The sequence below is a fragment of the Pan paniscus genome, chromosome 13 (assembly GCF_029289425.2).
Source record: "Pan paniscus chromosome 13, NHGRI_mPanPan1-v2.0_pri, whole genome shotgun sequence".
Taxonomy (NCBI): Eukaryota; Metazoa; Chordata; class Mammalia; order Primates; family Hominidae; genus Pan; species Pan paniscus.
In genome coordinates this window covers 3,357,590-3,378,059 of record NC_073262.2, presented here as the reverse complement: position 1 = coordinate 3,378,059, position 20,470 = coordinate 3,357,590, and positions in this window count along the sequence as shown.

The following is a 20,470-nucleotide window of genomic DNA, read 5'->3' as shown; positions in this document are numbered from 1 at the left end:
ATTTCCATGTTTATACAGATAGCGGTGTAGATATTTCCATGTTTTTACAGATACCAGTGTAGATATTTCCATGTATACACAGATTGCGGTGTAGATATTTCCATCTTTCTACAGCTGGCATTGTAGATATTTCCATGTTTATACAGATGGCGGTGTAGATATTTCCATGTTTATATAGATGGTGGTGTAGATATTTCCATGTTTATACAGATGGCGGTGTAGATATTTCCATGATTATATAGATGGCGGTGTAGATGGTACCATGTTTATACAGATAGCGTTGTAGATATTTCCATGTTTATACAGATAGCGGTGTAGATATTTCCATGTTTATACAGATCACGGTGTAGATATTTCCATGTTTATACAGATCGCGGTGTAGATATTTCCATGTTTATACAGATAGCGGTGTAGATATTTCCATGTTGTTACAGATATCGGTGTAGATATTTCCATGTTTACACAGTTTGCAGTGTAGATATTTCCATGTTGCTACAGATGGCATTGTAGATATTTCCATGTTTATACAGATGGCAGTGTAGATATTTCCATGTTCATATAGATGGTGGTGTAGATATTACCATGCCTATACAGATAGCGGTGTAGATATTTCCATGTTTATACAGATCGTGGTGAATATATTTCCACATTTATTCAGATCGCGGTGTAGATATTTCCATGTTTATACAGATAGCTGTGTAGATATTTCCATGCTTATACAGATAGCGGTGTAGTTATTTCCATGTTTATCGAGATGGCGTTGTAGATATTTCCATGTTTATACCCATAGCGGTGTTGGTATTTCCACGTTTATACAGATAGCGATGGAGATATTTCCATGTTTATACAGCTTGCGTTGCAGATATTTATATCTTTATACAGATGGCATTGTAGATATTTCCTTATTCACATAGATGGCGGTGTAGATGTTTCCATGTTTATACAGATGCCAGAGTAGTTAGTTCCATGTTTATGGAGATGGCAGTGTAGGTATTTTCATGTTTATAGAGATGGCGGTGTAGATATTTCCATGTATATACAGATGACTCTATAGGTATTTCCATGTTTTTACAGATGGCAGTGCAGATATTTCCATGTTTAAGGAGATAGCGGTGTAGATATTTCCATGTTTCTACAGATGGCGGTGTTGATATTTCCATCTATACACAGATGGCCGTGTAGATATTTCCATGGACATGCAGATGGCGGTGTAGATATTTCCATGTTTATACAGATAGCGGTGTAGATATTTCCATGTTTACACAGATGGTGATGTTGATATTTCCGTGTTTATACACATGGCGTAGTAGATACTTCCATCTTTATGGAGATGGCAGTGTAGATATTTTCATGTTTATAGAGATGGCGGTGCAGATATTTCCATATTTATAGAGATATCGGTTTAGATATTTCCATCTTTCTACAGATGGCTGTGTAGATATTTCCATGTTTATACAGATGGCGGTGTAGATATTTCCATATTTACACAGATATCTGTGTAGATATTTCCATGTGTATACAGATGGTATTGTAGGTATTTCCCTGTTTATACAGATGGTGGTGTAGATATTATCATGTTTATTCAGATGACTGTGTAGATATTTCCGTGTATTTACAGATGGCAGTGTAGATATTTCAATGTTTATAGATATGGCGCTGTAGATATTTCCATGTTTATACAGATCGCCGTGTAGATATTTCCATGTTTATACAGATAGCGGTGTAGGTATTTCCATGTTTTTACAGATATCGGTGTAGATATTTCCATGTTTACACAGATTGCGGTGTAGATATTTCCATCTTTCTACAGATGGCATTCTAGATATTTCCATGTAGATACAGATGGCTGTGTAGATATTTCCATGTTTATATAGATGGTGGTGCAGATATTACCATGTTTATACAGATAGCGGTGTAGATATTTCCATGTTTATGCAGACCGTGGTGAAGATATTTCCATGTTTATACAGATCGCGGTGTAGATATTTCCATGTTTATACAGATCACGGTGTAGATATTTCCATGTTTATACAGATAGCGGTGTAGATATTTCCATGTTTTTACAGATATCGGTGTAGATATTTCCATGTTTACACAGATTGCGGTGTAGATATTTCCATCTTTCTACAGATGGCATTGTAGATATTTCCATGTTTATACAGATCGCGGTGCAGATATTTCCATGTTTATACAGATACCGGTGTAGATATTTCCATGTTTATACAGACCGCAGTGTAGATATTTCTATCTTTATAGAGAGAGCAGTGTAGATATTCCCAAATTTGTACAGATGGCGGTGTTGATGTTTCCATCTATACACAGATTGCCGGGTAGGTATTTCCATGTGTATTCAGATGGAATTATAGATATTTCCATGTTTATACAGATGGTGGTGTAGATATTTCCATGTTTACACAGATGACTGTATAGGTATTTCCATGTTTATACAGATGGCGGTGTAGATATTTCCATGTTTATAGAGATAGCGGTGTAGATATTTCCATATTTATACAGATCACGGTGAAGATATTTCCTTGTTTATACAAATAGCGGTGTAGTTATTTCCATGTTTATACAGATAGCGGTGTAGATATTTCCATGTATATACAGATGGCTGTGTAGATATTTCCAGGTTTATACAGATGGCTTCGTAAATGTTTCCATGTTTATACAGATGACTTTGTAGGTATTTCCATGTTTATACAGATGGCGGTGTAGATATTTCCATGTTTACAGAGATAGCTGTGTAGGTATTTCCATGTTTATATAGATAGAGGTGTAGATATTTCCATGTTTACAGAGATTGCGGTGTAGATATTTCCATCTTTCTGCAGATGGCATTGTAGATAACTCCATGTTTATACAGATGGCGGTGTAGAGATTTCCATGTTTATATAGATGGTGGTGTAGATATTACCATGTTTATACAGATAGCGGTGTAGATATTTCCATGTTTATACAGATCGTGGTGAAGATATTTGCCTGTTTATACAGATACCGTTGTAGATGTTTCCATGTATATACAGATCATGGTGTAGATATTTCCATGTTTATACAGATAACGGTGTAGATATTTCCATGTTTATACAGAGAGCGGTGTAGATATTTCCATGTTTATAGAGATATCGGTGTAGGTATTTCCATGTTTATAGACATAGCGGTGTAGATATTTCCATGTTTATATAGATGGCGTTGTAGATATTTCCATGTTCATACCGATAGCGGTGTTGGTATTTCCACGTTTATAGAGATAGCGATGTAGATATTTCCATGTTTATACAGCTCGCGGTGCACATATTTATATCTGAATACAGATGGCATTGTAGATATTTCCTTATTCACACAGATGGCGGTGTTGATGTTTCCATGTTTATACAGATGGCGGAGTAGTTAGTTCCATGTTTATGGAGATGGCAATGTAGATATTTTCATGTTTATAGAGATGGCAGTGTAGATATTTCCATGGACATGCAGATGTCAGTGTGCATATTTAAATGTTTATGCAGATGGCTGTGTAGATATTTCCATGTGTATACAGATGGCATTGTAGATACTTCCATGTTTATACAGATGACTGTATAGTTATTTCCATGTTTTTACAGATGGCAGTGGGGATATTTCCATGTTTATACAGATAGCGGTGCAGATATTTAAATGTTTATACAGATGCATATGCAGATATCTCCATATTTATACAGTGGGCTGTGTAGTTATTTCTATTTTTATGCAGATGGCAGTGTAGATATTTCCATGTTCTTACACATGACTGTGTAGGTTTTTCCATGTTTATACAGATAGCGGTGCAGATATTTCCATGTTTACACAGATGCCTATGTAGATATTTCCATATTTATACTGAGGGCGGTGTAGATATTTCTATGTCTATACAGATGGCAGTGTAGATATTTACATGTTCCTACACATGACTGTGTAGGTATTTCCATGTTTATACATATGTCTTTGTAGATATTTCCATGTTTATACAAATAGCGGTGTATATATTTCCATAATTATACAGATAATGTTGTAGATATTTCCATGTTTATACAGATGGCGGTGTAGATATTTCCATTTTTATACAGATGGCGTTGTAGATATTTCCATGTTTATACAGATCGCGGTGTAGATATTTCCATGTTTGTACAGATGGCGGTGTAGATATTTCCTTGTTTATACAAATAGCGGTGTAGATATTTCCATGTTTATACAGACCGCGGTGTAGATATTTCCATGTTTATACAGATAGCAGTGCAGATATTTCCATATTTGTACAGATGGCGGTGTAGATATTTCCTTGTTTATACAAATAGCGGTGTAGATATTTCCATGTTTATACAGACCACGGTGTAGATATTTCCTTGTTTATACAAATAGCGGTGTAGTTATTTCCATGTTTATTCAGATAACGGTGTAGGTATTTCCATGTTTATACAGATGGCTGTGTAGATGTTTCCATGTTTATACAGATGACTTTGTAAGTATTTCCTTGTTTATACAGATGGCGGTGAAGATATTTCCATGTTTATAGAGATAGCTATGTAGATATTTCCATGTTTATACAGATAGCGGTGTAGATATTTCTATGTTTATCCAGATCGCGGTGTAGATATTTCCATGTTTATGCAGATAGCGGTGTAGATATTTCCATGTTTATACAGATAGCGGTGAAGATATTTCCATGTTTATAGAGATAGCGGTGTTGGTATTTCCATGTTTATAGACATAGTGGTGTAGATATTTCCATGTTTATATAGATGGCGTTGTAGATATTTCCATGTTTATACCGATAGCGGTGTTGGTATTTCCACGTTTGTACAGACAGTGATGTAGATATTTCCATGGTTATACAGCTCGCGGTGCAGATATTTATATCTTTATACAGATGGCATTGTAGATATTTCCTTATTCACACAGATGGCGGTGTAGATGTTTCCATGTTTATATAGATTGTGGAGTAGTTAGTTCCATGTTTATGGAGATGGCAGTGTAGATATTTTCATGTTTATAGAGATGGTGGTGTAGATATTTCCATGTTTATAGAGATAGCAGTGTAGATATTTACATGTTTATACAGATGGCTGTGTAGATATTTCCATGTGTATACAGATGGCATTGTAGATATTTCCATGTTTATACAGATGACTGTATAGGTATTTCCATGTTTTTACAGATGGCAGTGCTGATATTTCCCTGTTTATAGAGATAGCGGAGTAGATATTTCCATGTTTGTACAGATGGCGGTGTTGATATTTCCATCTATACACAGATGGCCGTGTAGATATTTCCAAGTTTATACAGATGGCGGCGTAGATATTTCCATGGACATGCAGATGGCGGTGTAGATATTTCCATGTTTATACAGATAGCGGTGTAGATATTTCCTGTTTACACAGATGGTGGTGTAGATATTTCCATGTTTATACACATGGCGGAGTAGATACTTCCATCTTTATGGAGATGGCAGTGTAGATATTTTCATGTTTATAGAGATGGCGGTGTAGATATTTCCATATTTATAGAGATAGCGGTGTAGTTATTTCCATGTGTATACAGATGGTATTGAAGGTATTTCCATGTTTATACAGATGGTGGTGTAGATATTTCCATGTTTATTCAGATGACTTTGTAGATATTTCCATGTTTTTACAGATGGCAGTGTAGATATTTCAATGTTTATAGAGATGGCGCTGTAGATATTTCCATGTTTAAACAGCTGGCGGTGTAGATATTTCCATATTTATACAGATGTCTGTGTAGATATTTCCATGTGTATACAGATGGTATTGAAGGTATTTCCATGTTTATAAAGATTGTGGTGTAGATATTTCCATGTTTATTTAGATGACTGTGTAGATATTTCCATGTTTTTACAGATGGCAGTGTAGATATTTCAATGTTTATAGAGATGGCGTTGTAGATATTTCCATGTTTATACAGATAACGGTGGAGATATTTCCATGTTTATACCGAGAGCAGTGGAGATATTTCCATGTTTATACACATAGCAGTGTACATATTTCCATGTTTATAGAGACAGCGGTGTAAGTATTTCCATGTTTATACAGATAGCGGTGCAGGTATTTCCTTGTTTATACAGATGCCTATGCAGATATTTCCATATTTATACAGAGGGCTGTGTAGATACTTCTATGTTTATACAGATGGCAGTGTAGATATTTCCATGTTCCTACACATGACTGTGTAGATATTTCCATGTTATACAGATGGCTATGTAGATATTTCCATGTTTATAGAGAGAGCGGTGCAGATATTTCCATGTTTATACAGATAGTGGTGTATATATTTCCATGTTTATACAGATCGTGGTGTAGATATTTCCATGTTTATACAGATACCGGTGTAGATATTTCCATGTTTATACAGACCGCAGTGTAGATAATTCCATGTTTATAGAGATAGCAGTGTAGATATTTCCATGTTTGTACAGATGGCGGTGTTGATGTTTCCATCTATACACAGATTGCCGTGTAGGTATTTCTATGTGTATACAGATGTCATTGTAGATATTTCCATGTTTATACAGATGGTGGTGTAGATATTTCCATGTTTACACAGATGACTCTATAGGTATTTCCATGTTTATACAGATGGCAGTGTAGATATTTCCAAGTTTATAGAGATAGCGGTGTAGATATTTCCATATTTATAAAGATAACGGTGTAGAAGTTTCCATGTTTATACAGATAGCGGTGTAAATATTTCCATGTTTATACAGATCACGGTGTAGATATTTCCATGTTTATAGAGATAGCGGTGTAGGTATTTCCATGTTTATACAGATAGCGGTGTAGATATTTCCATGTTTATACAGACCGCAGTGCAGATATTTCCAGGTTTATACAGATAGCGGTGCAGATATTTCCATGTTTGTAGAGATGGCGGTGTTGATATTTCCATCTATACACAGATGACGGTGTAGATATTTCCATGTTTATACAGATGGCGTCGCAGATATTTCCATGGATTTGTAGATGGCGGTGTAGATATTTTCATGTTTATACAGATAGCGGTGTAGTTATTTCCATGTTTATATAGATAGCGGTGTAGATGTTTCCATGTATATACACATGGCTGTGTAGATATTTCCATGTTTATAGAGATGGTGGTGTAGATATTTCGATGTTTATAGAGATAGCAGTGGAGATATTTCCATGTTTATACAGATAGCGGTGTAGATATTTCCATGTTTATGATGATCGTGGTGTAGATATTTCCATGTTTATAGAGATGGCGGTGTAGATATTTCCATGTTCATAGAGATAGCGGTGTTGATTTTTTCATGTTTATAGAGATAGCGGTGTGGATATTTCCATGTTTATACAGATAGGGGTGTAGATATTTCCATGTTTATAGAGATGGCGGTGTTCATATTTCCATGTTTATACACATCACGCTGCAGATATTTCCTTGTTTATAAAAATAGCGTTGTAGTTATTTCCATGTTTATACAGATAGCAGTGTAGATATTTCCATGTATATACAGATGGCTGTGTAGATATTTCCATGTTTATACAGATGGCCGTGTAGATATTTCAATGTTTATAGAGATGGCGCTGTAGATATTTCCATGTTTATACAGCTAACGGTGGAGGTATTTCCATGTTTATACAGAGAGCAGTGGAGATATTTCCATGTTTATACACATAGCGGTGTACCTATTTCCATGTTTATAGAGACAGCTGTGTAGGCTTTTCCATGTTTATACAGATAGCGGTGCAGATATTTCCATGTTTACACAGATGCCTATGTAGATATTTCCATATTTATACAGAGGGCTGTGTAGAAATTTCTATGTCTATACAGATGGCAGTGTAGATATTTAAATGTTCCTACACATGACTGTGTAGGTATTTCCATGTTTATACAGATGTCTTTGTGGATATTTCCATGTTTATACAAATAGCGGTGTATATATTTCCATGTTTATACAGATCGTGGTGTAGATATTTCCATGTTTATACAGATCACGGAGTAGTTATTTCCATGTTTATACTGATAGCAGTGTAGATATTTCCATGTTTATACAGATAGCGGTGCAGATATTTCCATGTTTGTACAGATGGCGGTGAAGATATTTCCTTGTTTATACAAATAGCGGTGTAGATATTTCCATGTTTATAGAGACCGCGGTGTAGATATTTCCATGTTTATACAGATAGCGGTGCAGATATTTCCATGTTTGTACAGATGGCGGTGTAGATATTTCCTTGTTTTTACAAATAGCGGTGTAGATATTTCCATGTTTATACAGACCACGGTGTAGATATTTCCTTGTTTATACACATAGCGGTGTAGTTATTTCTATGTTTATACAGATAGCGGTGTAGATATTTCCATGTATATACAGATGGGTGTGTAGATATTTCCATGTTTATACAGATGGCTGTGTAGATGTTTCCATGTTTATACAGATGACTTTGTAAGTATTTCCATGTTTATACAGATGGCGGTGAAGTTATTTCCATGTTTATAGAGATAGCTGTGTAGATATTTCCATGTTTATATAGATAGCGGTGAAGATATTTCCATGTTTATACAGATCGCGGTGTAGATATTTCCATGTTTATTCAGATCGCGGTGTAGATATCTCCATGTTTATACAGATAGCGGTGTAGATATTTCCATGTTTATACAGATAGCGGTGTAGATATTTCCATGTTTATAGAGTTAGCGGTGTTGGTATTTCCATGTTTATAGACATAGCGGTGTAGATATTTCCATGTTTACATAGATGGCGTTGTAGATATTTCCATGTTTATACTGATAGCGGTGTTGGTATTTCCACGTTTATACAGACAGCGATGTAGATATTTCCACGGTTATACAGCTCGCGGTGCAGATATTTATATCTTTATACAGATGGCATTGTAGATATTTCCTTATTCACACAGATGGCGGTGTAGATGTTTCCATGTTTATACAGATTGCGGAGTAGTTAGTTCCATGTTTATGGAGATGGCAGTGTAGATATTTTCATGTTTATAGAGATGGCGGTGTAGATATTTCCATGTTTATAGAGATAGCAGTGTAGATATTTACATGTTTATACAGATGGCTGTGTAGATATTTCCATGTGTATACAGATGGCATTGTAGATATTTCCATGTTTTTACAGATGACGGTGCAGATATTTCCATGTTTAAACAGATAACTTTGTAAGTATTTCCATGTTTATACAGATGGCGGTGTAGATATTTCGATGTTTATAGAGATAGCTGTGGAGATATTTCCATGTTTATACAGATAGCGGTGTAGATATTTCCATGTTTATACTGATCGTGGTGTAGATATTTCCATGTTTATAGAGATGGCGGTGTAGATATTTCAATGTTCATAGAGATAGCGGTGTTGATTTTTCCATGTTTATAGAGATCGCGGTGTGGATATTTCCATGTTTATACAGATAGGTGTGCAGATATTTCCATGGTTTTATGGATGGCGGTGTAGATATTTCCATGTTTATACAGATCACGGTGTAGATATTTCCTTCTTTATACAAATAGCGGTGTAGTTATTTCCATGTTTATACAGATAGCGGTGTAGATATTTCCATGTATATACAGATGGCTGTGTAGATATTTCCATGTTGATACAGATGGCTGTGTAGGTATTTCCATGTTTATTCAGATGACTTTGTAGGTATTTCCATCTTTATACAGATGGCGAGGTAGATATTTCCATGTTTATTGAGATAGCTGTGTAGATATTTCCATGTTTATACAGATCGCGGTGTAGATATTTCCATGTTTATACAGATCACGGTGTAGATATTTCCTTGTTTATACAAATAGCGGTGTAGTTATTTCCATGTTTATACAGATAGCGGTGTAGATATTTCCATGTATATACAGAAGGCTGTGTAGATATTTCCATGTTTATACAAATGGCTGTGTAGGTATTTCCATGTTTATTCAGATGACTTTGTAGATATTTCCATCTTTATACAGATGGCGGTGTAGATATTTCCATGTTTATAGAGATAGCTGTGTAGATATTTCCATGTTTGTACGGATCGCGGTGTAGATATTTCCATGTTTATACAGATAGCGGTGTAGATATTTACATGTTTTTACAGACATCGCTGTAGATATATCCATGTTTACACAGCTTGCGGTGTAGATATTTCCATCTTTCTACAGATGGCATTGTAGATATTTCCATGTTTATACAGATGGCGGTGTAGATATTTCCATGTTTATACAGATCGTTGTGAAGATATTTCCATGTGTATACAGATCGCGGTGTAGATATTTCCATGTTTATACAGATCGCAGTGTAGATATTTCCATGTTTATACAGATGGCGGTGTAGATATTTCCATGTTTATACAGATAGCGGTGTAGATATTTCCATGTTTATAGAGATAGCGGTGTATGTATTTCCAAGTTTATAGACATAGCGGTGTAGATATTTCCATGTTTATATAGATGGCGTTGTAGATATTTCCATGTTTATACCGATAGCGGTGTTGGTATTTCCACGTTTATACAGATAGCGATGTTGACATTTCCATGTTTATACAGCTCGCGGTGCAGATATTTATATCTTTATACAGATGGCATTGTAGATATTTCCTTATTCACACAGATGGCGGAGTAGATGTTTCCATGTTTATACAGATGGCGGAGTAGTTAGTTCCATGTTTAAGGAGATATCAGTGTAGATATTTTCATTTTTATAGAGTTGGCGCTGTAGATATTTCCATGTTTATACAGATAGCAGTGTAGATATTTCTATTTTTATACAGATGGCAGTGTAGACATTTCCATGTTCCTACACATGACTGTGTAGGTATTTCCATGTTTCTACAGATGGCTTTGTAGATATTTCCATGTTTATAGAGATAGCGGTGCAGATATTTCCATGTTTATACAGATAGTGGTGTATATATTTCCATGTTTATACAGAACTTGGTGTAGATATTTCCATGTTTATACAGATACGGGTGTAGATATTTCCATGTTTATACAGACCACAGTGTAGAGATTTCCATGTTTATAGAGATAACTGTGTAGATATTTCCATGTTTGTACAGATGGCGGTGTTGATGTTTCCATCTATACACAGATTGCCGTGTAGGTATTTCCATGTGTATACAGAGGGCATTGTAGATATTTCCATGTTTACACAGATGACTGTATAGGTATTTCCATGTTTATACAGATGGCGGTGTAGATATTTCCATGTTTATAGAGATAGCAGTGTAGATATTTCCATGTATATACACATCGCTGTGTAGATATTTCCATGTTTATACAGATAGCGGTGTAGTTATTTCCATGTTTATATAGATAGCGGTGTAGATATTTCCATGTATATACACATGGCTGTGTAGATGTTTTCATGTTTATACAGATGGCGGTGTAGATATTTCCATGTTTATAGAGATAGCAGTGGAGATATTTCCATGTTTATACAGATAGCGGTGTAGATATTTCCATGTTTATACAGACCACAGTGTAGATAATTCCATGTTTATAGAGATAGCAGTGTAGATATTTCCATGTTTGTACAGATGGCGGTGTTGATATTTCCATCTATAAACAGATGACCGTGTAGATATTTCCATGTTTATACAGATGGCGGCACAGAAATTTCAATGGATATGTAGATGGCGGTGTAGATATTTCCATGTTTATACAGATAGCGGTGTAGTTATTTCCATGTTTATATAGATAGCGGTGTAGATATTTCCATGTACATACACATGGCTGTGTAGATATTTCCATGTTTATACAGATAACTTTGTAAATATTTCCATGTTTATACAGATGGCGGTGTAGATATTTCGATGTTTATTGAGATAGCAGTGGAGATATTTCCATGTTTATTCAGATAGCGGTGTAGATATTTCCATGTTTATACAGCTGGCGGTGTAGATATTTCCATCTTTATATAGATGTCTGTGTAGATATTTCCATGTGTAGACAGATCGTATTGTAGGTATTTCCATGTTTATACAGATGGTGGTGTAGATATTTCCATGTTTATTCAGATGACTGTGTAGATATTTCCATGTTTTTACAGATGGCAGTGTAGATATTTCAATGTTTATAGAGATGGCACTGTAGATATTTCCATGTTTATACAGATAACGGTGGAGATATTTCCATGTTTATACATAGAGCTGTGGAGATATTTCCATGTTTATACACATAGCGCTGTACATATTTCCATGTTTATAGAGACAGCGGTGTAGGTATTTCCATGTTTATTCAGATAGCGGTGCAGATATTTCCATGTTTATTCAGATGCCTATGCAGATATTTCCATATTTATACAGAGGGCTGTGTAGATATTTCTATGTTTATACAGATGTCAGTGTAGATATTTCCATGTTCCTACACATGACTGTGTAGGTATTTGCATGTTTCTACAGATGGCTTTGTAGATATTTCCATGTTTATAGAGATAGCGGTGCAGATATTTCCATGTTTATACAGATAGCGGTGTATACATTTCCATGTTTATACAGATCGTGGTGTAGATATTTCCATGTTTATACAGATACGGGTGTACATATTTCCATGTTTATACAGACCACAGTGTAGAGATTTCCATGTTTATAGAGATAACTGTGTAGATATTTCCATGTTTGTACAGATGGCGGTGTTGATGTTTCCATCTATACACAAATTGCCGTGTAGGTATTTCCATGTGTATACAGATGGCATTGTAGATATTTCCATGTTTACACAGATGACTCTATAGGTATTTCCATGTTTATACAGATGGCAGTGTAGATATTTCCATGTTTATAGAGATAGCGGTGTAGATATTTGCATGTTTATACAGATAGCGGTGTAGATATTTCCATGTTTATACAGATAGCGGTGTAGTTATTTCCATGTTTATATAGATAGCGGTGTAGATATTTCCATGTATATACACATGACTGTGTAGATATTTCCATGTTTATACAGATGGCGGTGTAGGTTTTTCCATGTTTATACAGATAACTTTGTAAGTATTTCCATGTTTATACAGATGGCGGTGTAGATATTTCGATGTTTATAGAGATAGCAGTGGAGATATTTCCATGTTTATACAGATCGCGTTGTACATATTTCCATGTTTATACAGACCGCAGTGTAGATAATTCCATGTTTATAGAGATAGCAGTGTAGATATTTCCATGTTTGTACAGATGGCGGTGTTGATATCTCCATCTATACACAGATGACCGTGTAGATATTTCCATGTTTATACAGATAGCGGTGTAGTTATTTCCATTTTTATATAGATAGCGGTGTAGATATTTCCATGTATATACACATGGCTGTGTAGATATTTCTATGTTTATACAGATAACTTTGTAAATATTTCCATGTTTATACAGATGGCGGTGTAGATATTTCGATGTTTATAGAGATAGCTGTGGAGATATTTCCATGTTTATACAGATAGCGGTGTAGATATTTCCATGTTTATACTGATCGTGGTGTAGATATTTCCATGTTTATAGAGATGGCGGTGTAGATATTTCAATGTTCATAGAGATAGCGGTGTTGATTTTTCCATGTTTATAGAGATCGCGGTGTGGATATTTCCATGTTTATACAGATAGGTGTGCAGATATTTCCATGGTTTTACGGATGGCGGTGTATATATTTCCATGTTTATACAGATCACGGTGTAGATATTTCCTTGTTTATACAAATAGCGGTGTAGATATTTCCATGTTTATACAGATAGCGGTGTAGATATTTCCATGTATATACAGATGGCTGTGTAGATATTTGCATGCTTATACAGATGGCTGTGTAGGTATTTCCATGTTTATTCAGATGACTTTGTAGGTATTTCCATCTTTATACAGATGGCGAGGTAGATATTTCCATGTTTATTGAGATAGCTGTGTAGATATTTCCATGTTTATACAGATCGCGGTGTAGATATTTCCATGTTTATACAGATCACGGTGTAGATATTTCCTTGTTTATACAAATAGCGGTGTAGTTATTTCCATGTTTATACAGATAGCGGTGTAGATATTTCCATGTGTATACAGATGGCTGTGTAGATATTTCCATGTTTATACAAATGGCTGTGAAGGTATTTCCATGTTTATTCAGATGAGTTTGTAGATATTTCCATCTTTATACAGATGGCGGTGTAGATATTTCCATGTTTATAGAGATAGCTGTGTAGATATTTCCATGTTTGTACGGATCGCGGTGTAGATATTTCCATGTTTATACAGATAGCGGTGTAGATATTTACATGTTTTTACAGACATCGGTGTAGATATATCCATGTTTACACAGATTGCGGTGTAGATATTTCCATCTTTCTACAGATGGCATTGTAGATATTTCCATGTTTATACAGATGGCGGTGTAGATATTTCCATGTTTATACAGATCGTTGTGAAGATATTTCCATGTGTATACAGATCGCGGTGTAGATATTTCCATGTTTATACAGATCGCAGTGTAGATATTTCCATGTTTATACAGATAGCGTTGTAGATATTTCCATGTTTATACAGATAGCGGTGTAGATATTTCCATGTATATAGAGATAGCGGTGTATGTATTTCCACGTTTATAGACATAGCGGTGTAGATATTTCCATGTTTATATAGATGGCGTTGTAGATATTTCCATGTTTATACCGATAGCGGTGTTGGTATTTCACGTTTATACAGATAGCGATGTTGACATTTCCATGTTTATACAGCTCGCGGTGCAGATATTTATATCTTTATACAGATGGCATTGTAGATATTTCCTTATTCACACAGATGGCGGTGTAGATGTTTCCATGTTTATACAGATGGCGGAGTAGTTAGTTCCATGTTTAAGGAGATATCAGTGTAGATATTTTCATTTTTATAGAGTTGGCGCTGTAGATATTTCCATGTTTATACAGATAGCAGTGTAGATATTTCTATTTTTATACAGATGGCAGTGTAGACATTTCCATGTTCCTACACATGACTGTGTAGGTATTTCCATGTTTCTACAGATGGCTTTGTAGATATTTCCATGTTTATAGAGATAGCGGTGCAGATATTTCCATGTTTATACAGATAGTGGTGTATATATTTCCATGTTTATACAGAACTTGGTGTAGATATTTCCATGTTTATACAGATACGGGTGTAGATATTTCCATGTTTATACAGACCACAGTGTAGAGATTTCCATGTTTATAGAGATAACTGTGTAGATATTTCCATGTTTGTACAGATGGCGGTGTTGATGTTTCCATCTATACACAGATTGCCGTGTAGGTATTTCCATGTGTATACAGAGGGCATTGTAGATATTTCCATGTTTACACAGATGACTGTATAGGTATTTCCATGTTTATACAGATGGCGGTGTAGATATTTCCATGTTTATATAGATAGCAGTGTAGATATTTCCATGTATATACACATCGCTGTGTAGATATTTCCATGTTTATACAGATAGCGGTGTAGTTATTTCCATGTTTATATAGATAGCGGTGTAGATATTTCCATGTATATACACATGGCTGTGTAGATGTTTTCATGTTTATACAGATGGCGGTGTAGATATTTCCATGTTTATAGAGATAGCAGTGGAGATATTTCCATGTTTATACAGATAGCGGTGTAGATATTTCCATGTTTATACAGACCACAGTGTAGATAATTCCATGTTTATAGAGATAGCAGTGTAGATATTTCCATGTTTGTACAGATGGCGGTGTTGATATTTCCATCTATAAACAGATGACCGTGTAGATATTTCCATGTTTATACAGATGGCGGCACAGAAATTTCAATGGATATGTAGATGGCGGTGTAGATATTTCCATGTTTATACAGATAGCGGTGTAGTTATTTCCATGTTTATATAGATAGCGGTGTAGATATTTCCATGTACATACACATGGCTGTGTAGATATTTCCATGTTTATACAGATAACTTTGTAAATATTTCCATGTTTATACAGATGGCGGTGTAGATATTTCGATGTTTATTGAGATAGCAGTGGAGATATTTCCATGTTTATTCAGATAGCGGTGTAGATATTTCCATGTTTATACAGCTGGCGGTGTAGATATTTCCATCTTTATATAGATGTCTGTGTAGATATTTCCATGTGTAGACAGATCGTATTGTAGGTATTTCCATGTTTATACAGATGGTGGTGTAGATATTTCCATGTTTATTCAGATGACTGTGTAGATATTTCCATGTTTTTACAGATGGCAGTGTAGATATTTCAATGTTTATAGAGATGGCACTGTAGATATTTCCATGTTTATACAGATAACGGTGGAGATATTTCCATGTTTATACATAGAGCTGTGGAGATATTTCCATGTTTATACACATAGCGCTGTACATATTTCCATGTTTATAGAGACAGCGGTGTAGGTATTTCCATGTTTATTCAGATAGCGGTGCAGATATTTCCATGTTTATTCAGATGCCTATGCAGATATTTCCATATTTATACAGAGGGCTGTGTAGATATTTCTATGTTTATACAGATGTCAGTGTAGATATTTCCATGTTCCTACACATGACTGTGTAGGTATTTGCATGTTTCTACAGATGGCTTTGTAGATATTTCCATGTTTATAGAGATAGCGGTGCAGATATTTCCATGTTTATACAGATAGCGGTGTATACATTTCCATGTTTATACAGATCGTGGTGTAGATATTTCCATGTTTATACAGATACGGGTGTACATATTTCCATGTTTATACAGACCACAGTGTAGAGATTTCCATGTTTATAGAGATAACTGTGTAGATATTTCCATGTTTGTACAGATGGCGGTGTTGATGTTTCCATCTATACACAAATTGCCGTGTAGGTATTTCCATGTGTATACAGATGGCATTGTAGATATTTCCATGTTTACACAGATGACTCTATAGGTATTTCCATGTTTATACAGATGGCAGTGTAGATATTTCCATGTTTATAGAGATAGCGGTGTAGATATTTGCATGTTTATACAGATAGCGGTGTAGATATTTCCATGTTTATACAGATAGCGGTGTAGTTATTTCCATGTTTATATAGATAGCGGTGTAGATATTTCCATGTATATACACATGACTGTGTAGATATTTCCATGTTTATACAGATGGCGGTGTAGGTTTTTCCATGTTTATACAGATAACTTTGTAAGTATTTCCATGTTTATACAGATGGCGGTGTAGATATTTCGATGTTTATAGAGATAGCAGTGGAGATATTTCCATGTTTATACAGATCGCGTTGTACATATCTCCATGTTTATACAGACCGCAGTGTAGATAATTCCATGTTTATAGAGATAGCAGTGTAGATATTTCCATGTTTGTACAGATGGCGGTGTTGATATCTCCATCTATACACAGATGACCGTGTAGATATTTCCATGTTTATACAGATAGCGGTGTAGTTATTTCCATTTTTATATAGATAGCGGTGTAGATATTTCCATGTATATACACATGGCTGTGTAGATATTTCTATGTTTATACAGATAACTTTGTAAATATTTCCATGTTTATACAGATGGCGGTGTAGATATTTCGATGTTTATAGAGATAGCTGTGGAGATATTTCCATGTTTATACAGATAGCGGTGTAGATATTTCCATGTTTATACTGATCGTGGTGTAGATATTTCCATGTTTATAGAGATGGCGGTGTAGATATTTCAATGTTCATAGAGATAGCGGTGTTGATTTTTCCATGTTTATAGAGATCGCGGTGTGGATATTTCCATGTTTATACAGATAGGTGTGCAGATATTTCCATGGTTTTACGGATGGCGGTGTATATATTTCCATGTTTATACAGATCACGGTGTAGATATTTCCTTGTTTATACAAATAGCGGTGTAGATATTTCCATGTTTATACAGATAGCGGTGTAGATATTTCCATGTATATACAGATGGCTGTGTAGATATTTGCATGCTTATACAGATGGCTGTGTAGGTATTTCCATGTTTATTCAGATGACTTTGTAGGTATTTCCATCTTTATACAGATGGCGAGGTAGATATTTCCATGTTTATTGAGATAGCTGTGTAGATATTTCCATGTTTATACAGATCGCGGTGTAGATATTTCCATGTTTATACAGATCACGGTGTAGATATTTCCTTGTTTATACAAATAGCGGTGTAGTTATTTCCATGTTTATACAGATAGCGGTGTAGATATTTCCATGTGTATACAGATGGCTGTGTAGATATTTCCATGTTTATACAAATGGCTGTGAAGGTATTTCCATGTTTATTCAGATGAGTTTGTAGATATTTCCATCTTTATACAGATGGCGGTGTAGATATTTCCATGTTTATAGAGATAGCTGTGTAGATATTTCCATGTTTGTACAGATCGCGGTGTAGATATTTCCATGTTTATACAGATAGCGGTGTAGATATTTACATGTTTTTACAGACATCGGTGTAGATATATCCATGTTTACACAGATTGCGGTGTAGATATTTCCATCTTTCTACAGATGGCATTGTAGATATTTCCATGTTTATACAGATGGCGGTGTAGATATTTCCATGTTTATACAGATCGTTGTGAAGATATTTCCATGTGTATACAGATCGCGGTGTAGATATTTCCATGTTTATACAGATCGCAGTGTAGATATTTCCATGTTTATACAGATAGCGTTGTAGATATTTCCATGTTTATACAGATAGCGGTGTAGATATTTCCATGTATATAGAGATAGCGGTGTATGTATTTCCACGTTTATAGACATAGCGGTGTAGATATTTCCATGTTTATATAGATGGCGTTGTAGATATTTCCATGTTTATACCGATAGCGGTGTTGGTATTTCACGTTTATACAGATAGCGATGTTGACATTTCCATGTTTATACAGCTCGCGGTGCAGATATTTATATCTTTATACAGATGGCATTGTAGATATTTCCTTATTCACACAGATGGCGGTGTAGATGTTTCCATGTTTATACAGATGGCGGAGTAGTTAGTTCCATGTTTAAGGAGATATCAGTGTAGATATTTTCATTTTTATAGAGTTGGCGCTGTAGATATTTCCATGTTTATACAGATAGCAGTGTAGATATTTCTATTTTTATACAGATGGCAGTGTAGACATTTCCATGTTCCTACACATGACTGTGTAGGTATTTCCATGTTTCTACAGATGGCTTTGTAGATATTTCCATGTTTATAGAGATAGCGGTGCAGATATTTCCATGTTTATACAGATAGTGGTGTATATATTTCCATGTTTATACAGAACTTGGTGTAGATATTTCCATGTTTATACAGATACGGGTGTAGATATTTCCATGTTTATACAGACCACAGTGTAGAGATTTCCATGTTTATAGAGATAACTGTGTAGATATTTCCATGTTTGTACAGATGGCGGTGTTGATGTTTCCATCTATACACAGATTGCCGTGTAGGTATTTCCATGTGTATACAGAGGGCATTGTAGATATTTCCATGTTTACACAGATGACTGTATAGGTATTTCCATGTTTATACAGATGGCGGTGTAGATATTTCCATGTTTATATAGATAGCAGTGTAGATATTTCCATGTATATACACATCGCTGTGTAGATATTTCCATGTTTATACAGATAGCGGTGTAGTTATTTCCATGTTTATATAGATAGCGGTGTAGATATTTCCATGTATATACACATGGCTGTGTAGATGTTTTCATGTTTATACAGATGGCGGTGTAGATATTTCCATGTTTATAGAGATAGCAGTGGAGATATTTCCATGTTTATACAGATAGCGGTGTAGATATTTCCATGTTTATACAGACCACAGTGTAGATAATTCCATGTTTATAGAGATAGCAGTGTAGATATTTCCATGTTTGTACAGATGGCGGTGTTGATATTTCCATCTATAAACAGATGACCGTGTAGATATTTCCATGTTTATACAGATGGCGGCACAGAAATTTCAATGGATATGTAGATGGCGGTGTAGATATTTCCATGTTTATACAGATAGCGGTGTAGTTATTTCCATGTTTATATAGATAGCGGTGTAGATATTTCCATGTACATACACATGGCTGTGTAGATATTTCCATGTTTATACAGATAACTTTGTAAATATTTCCATGTTTATACAGATGGCGGTGTAGATATTTCGATGTTTATTGAGATAGCAGTGGAGATATTTCCATGTTTATTCAGATAGCGGTGTAGATATTTCCATGTTTATACAGCTGGCGGTGTAGATATTTCCATCTTTATATAGATGTCTGTGTAGATATTTCCATGTGTAGACAGATCGTATTGTAGGTATTTCCATGTTTATACAGATGGTGGTGTAGATATTTCCATGTTTATTCAGATGACTGTGTAGATATTTCCATGTTTTTACAGATGGCAGTGTAGATATTTCAATGTTTATAGAGATGGCACTGTAGATATTTCCATGTTTATACAGATAACGGTGGAGATATTTCCATGTTTATACATAGAGCTGT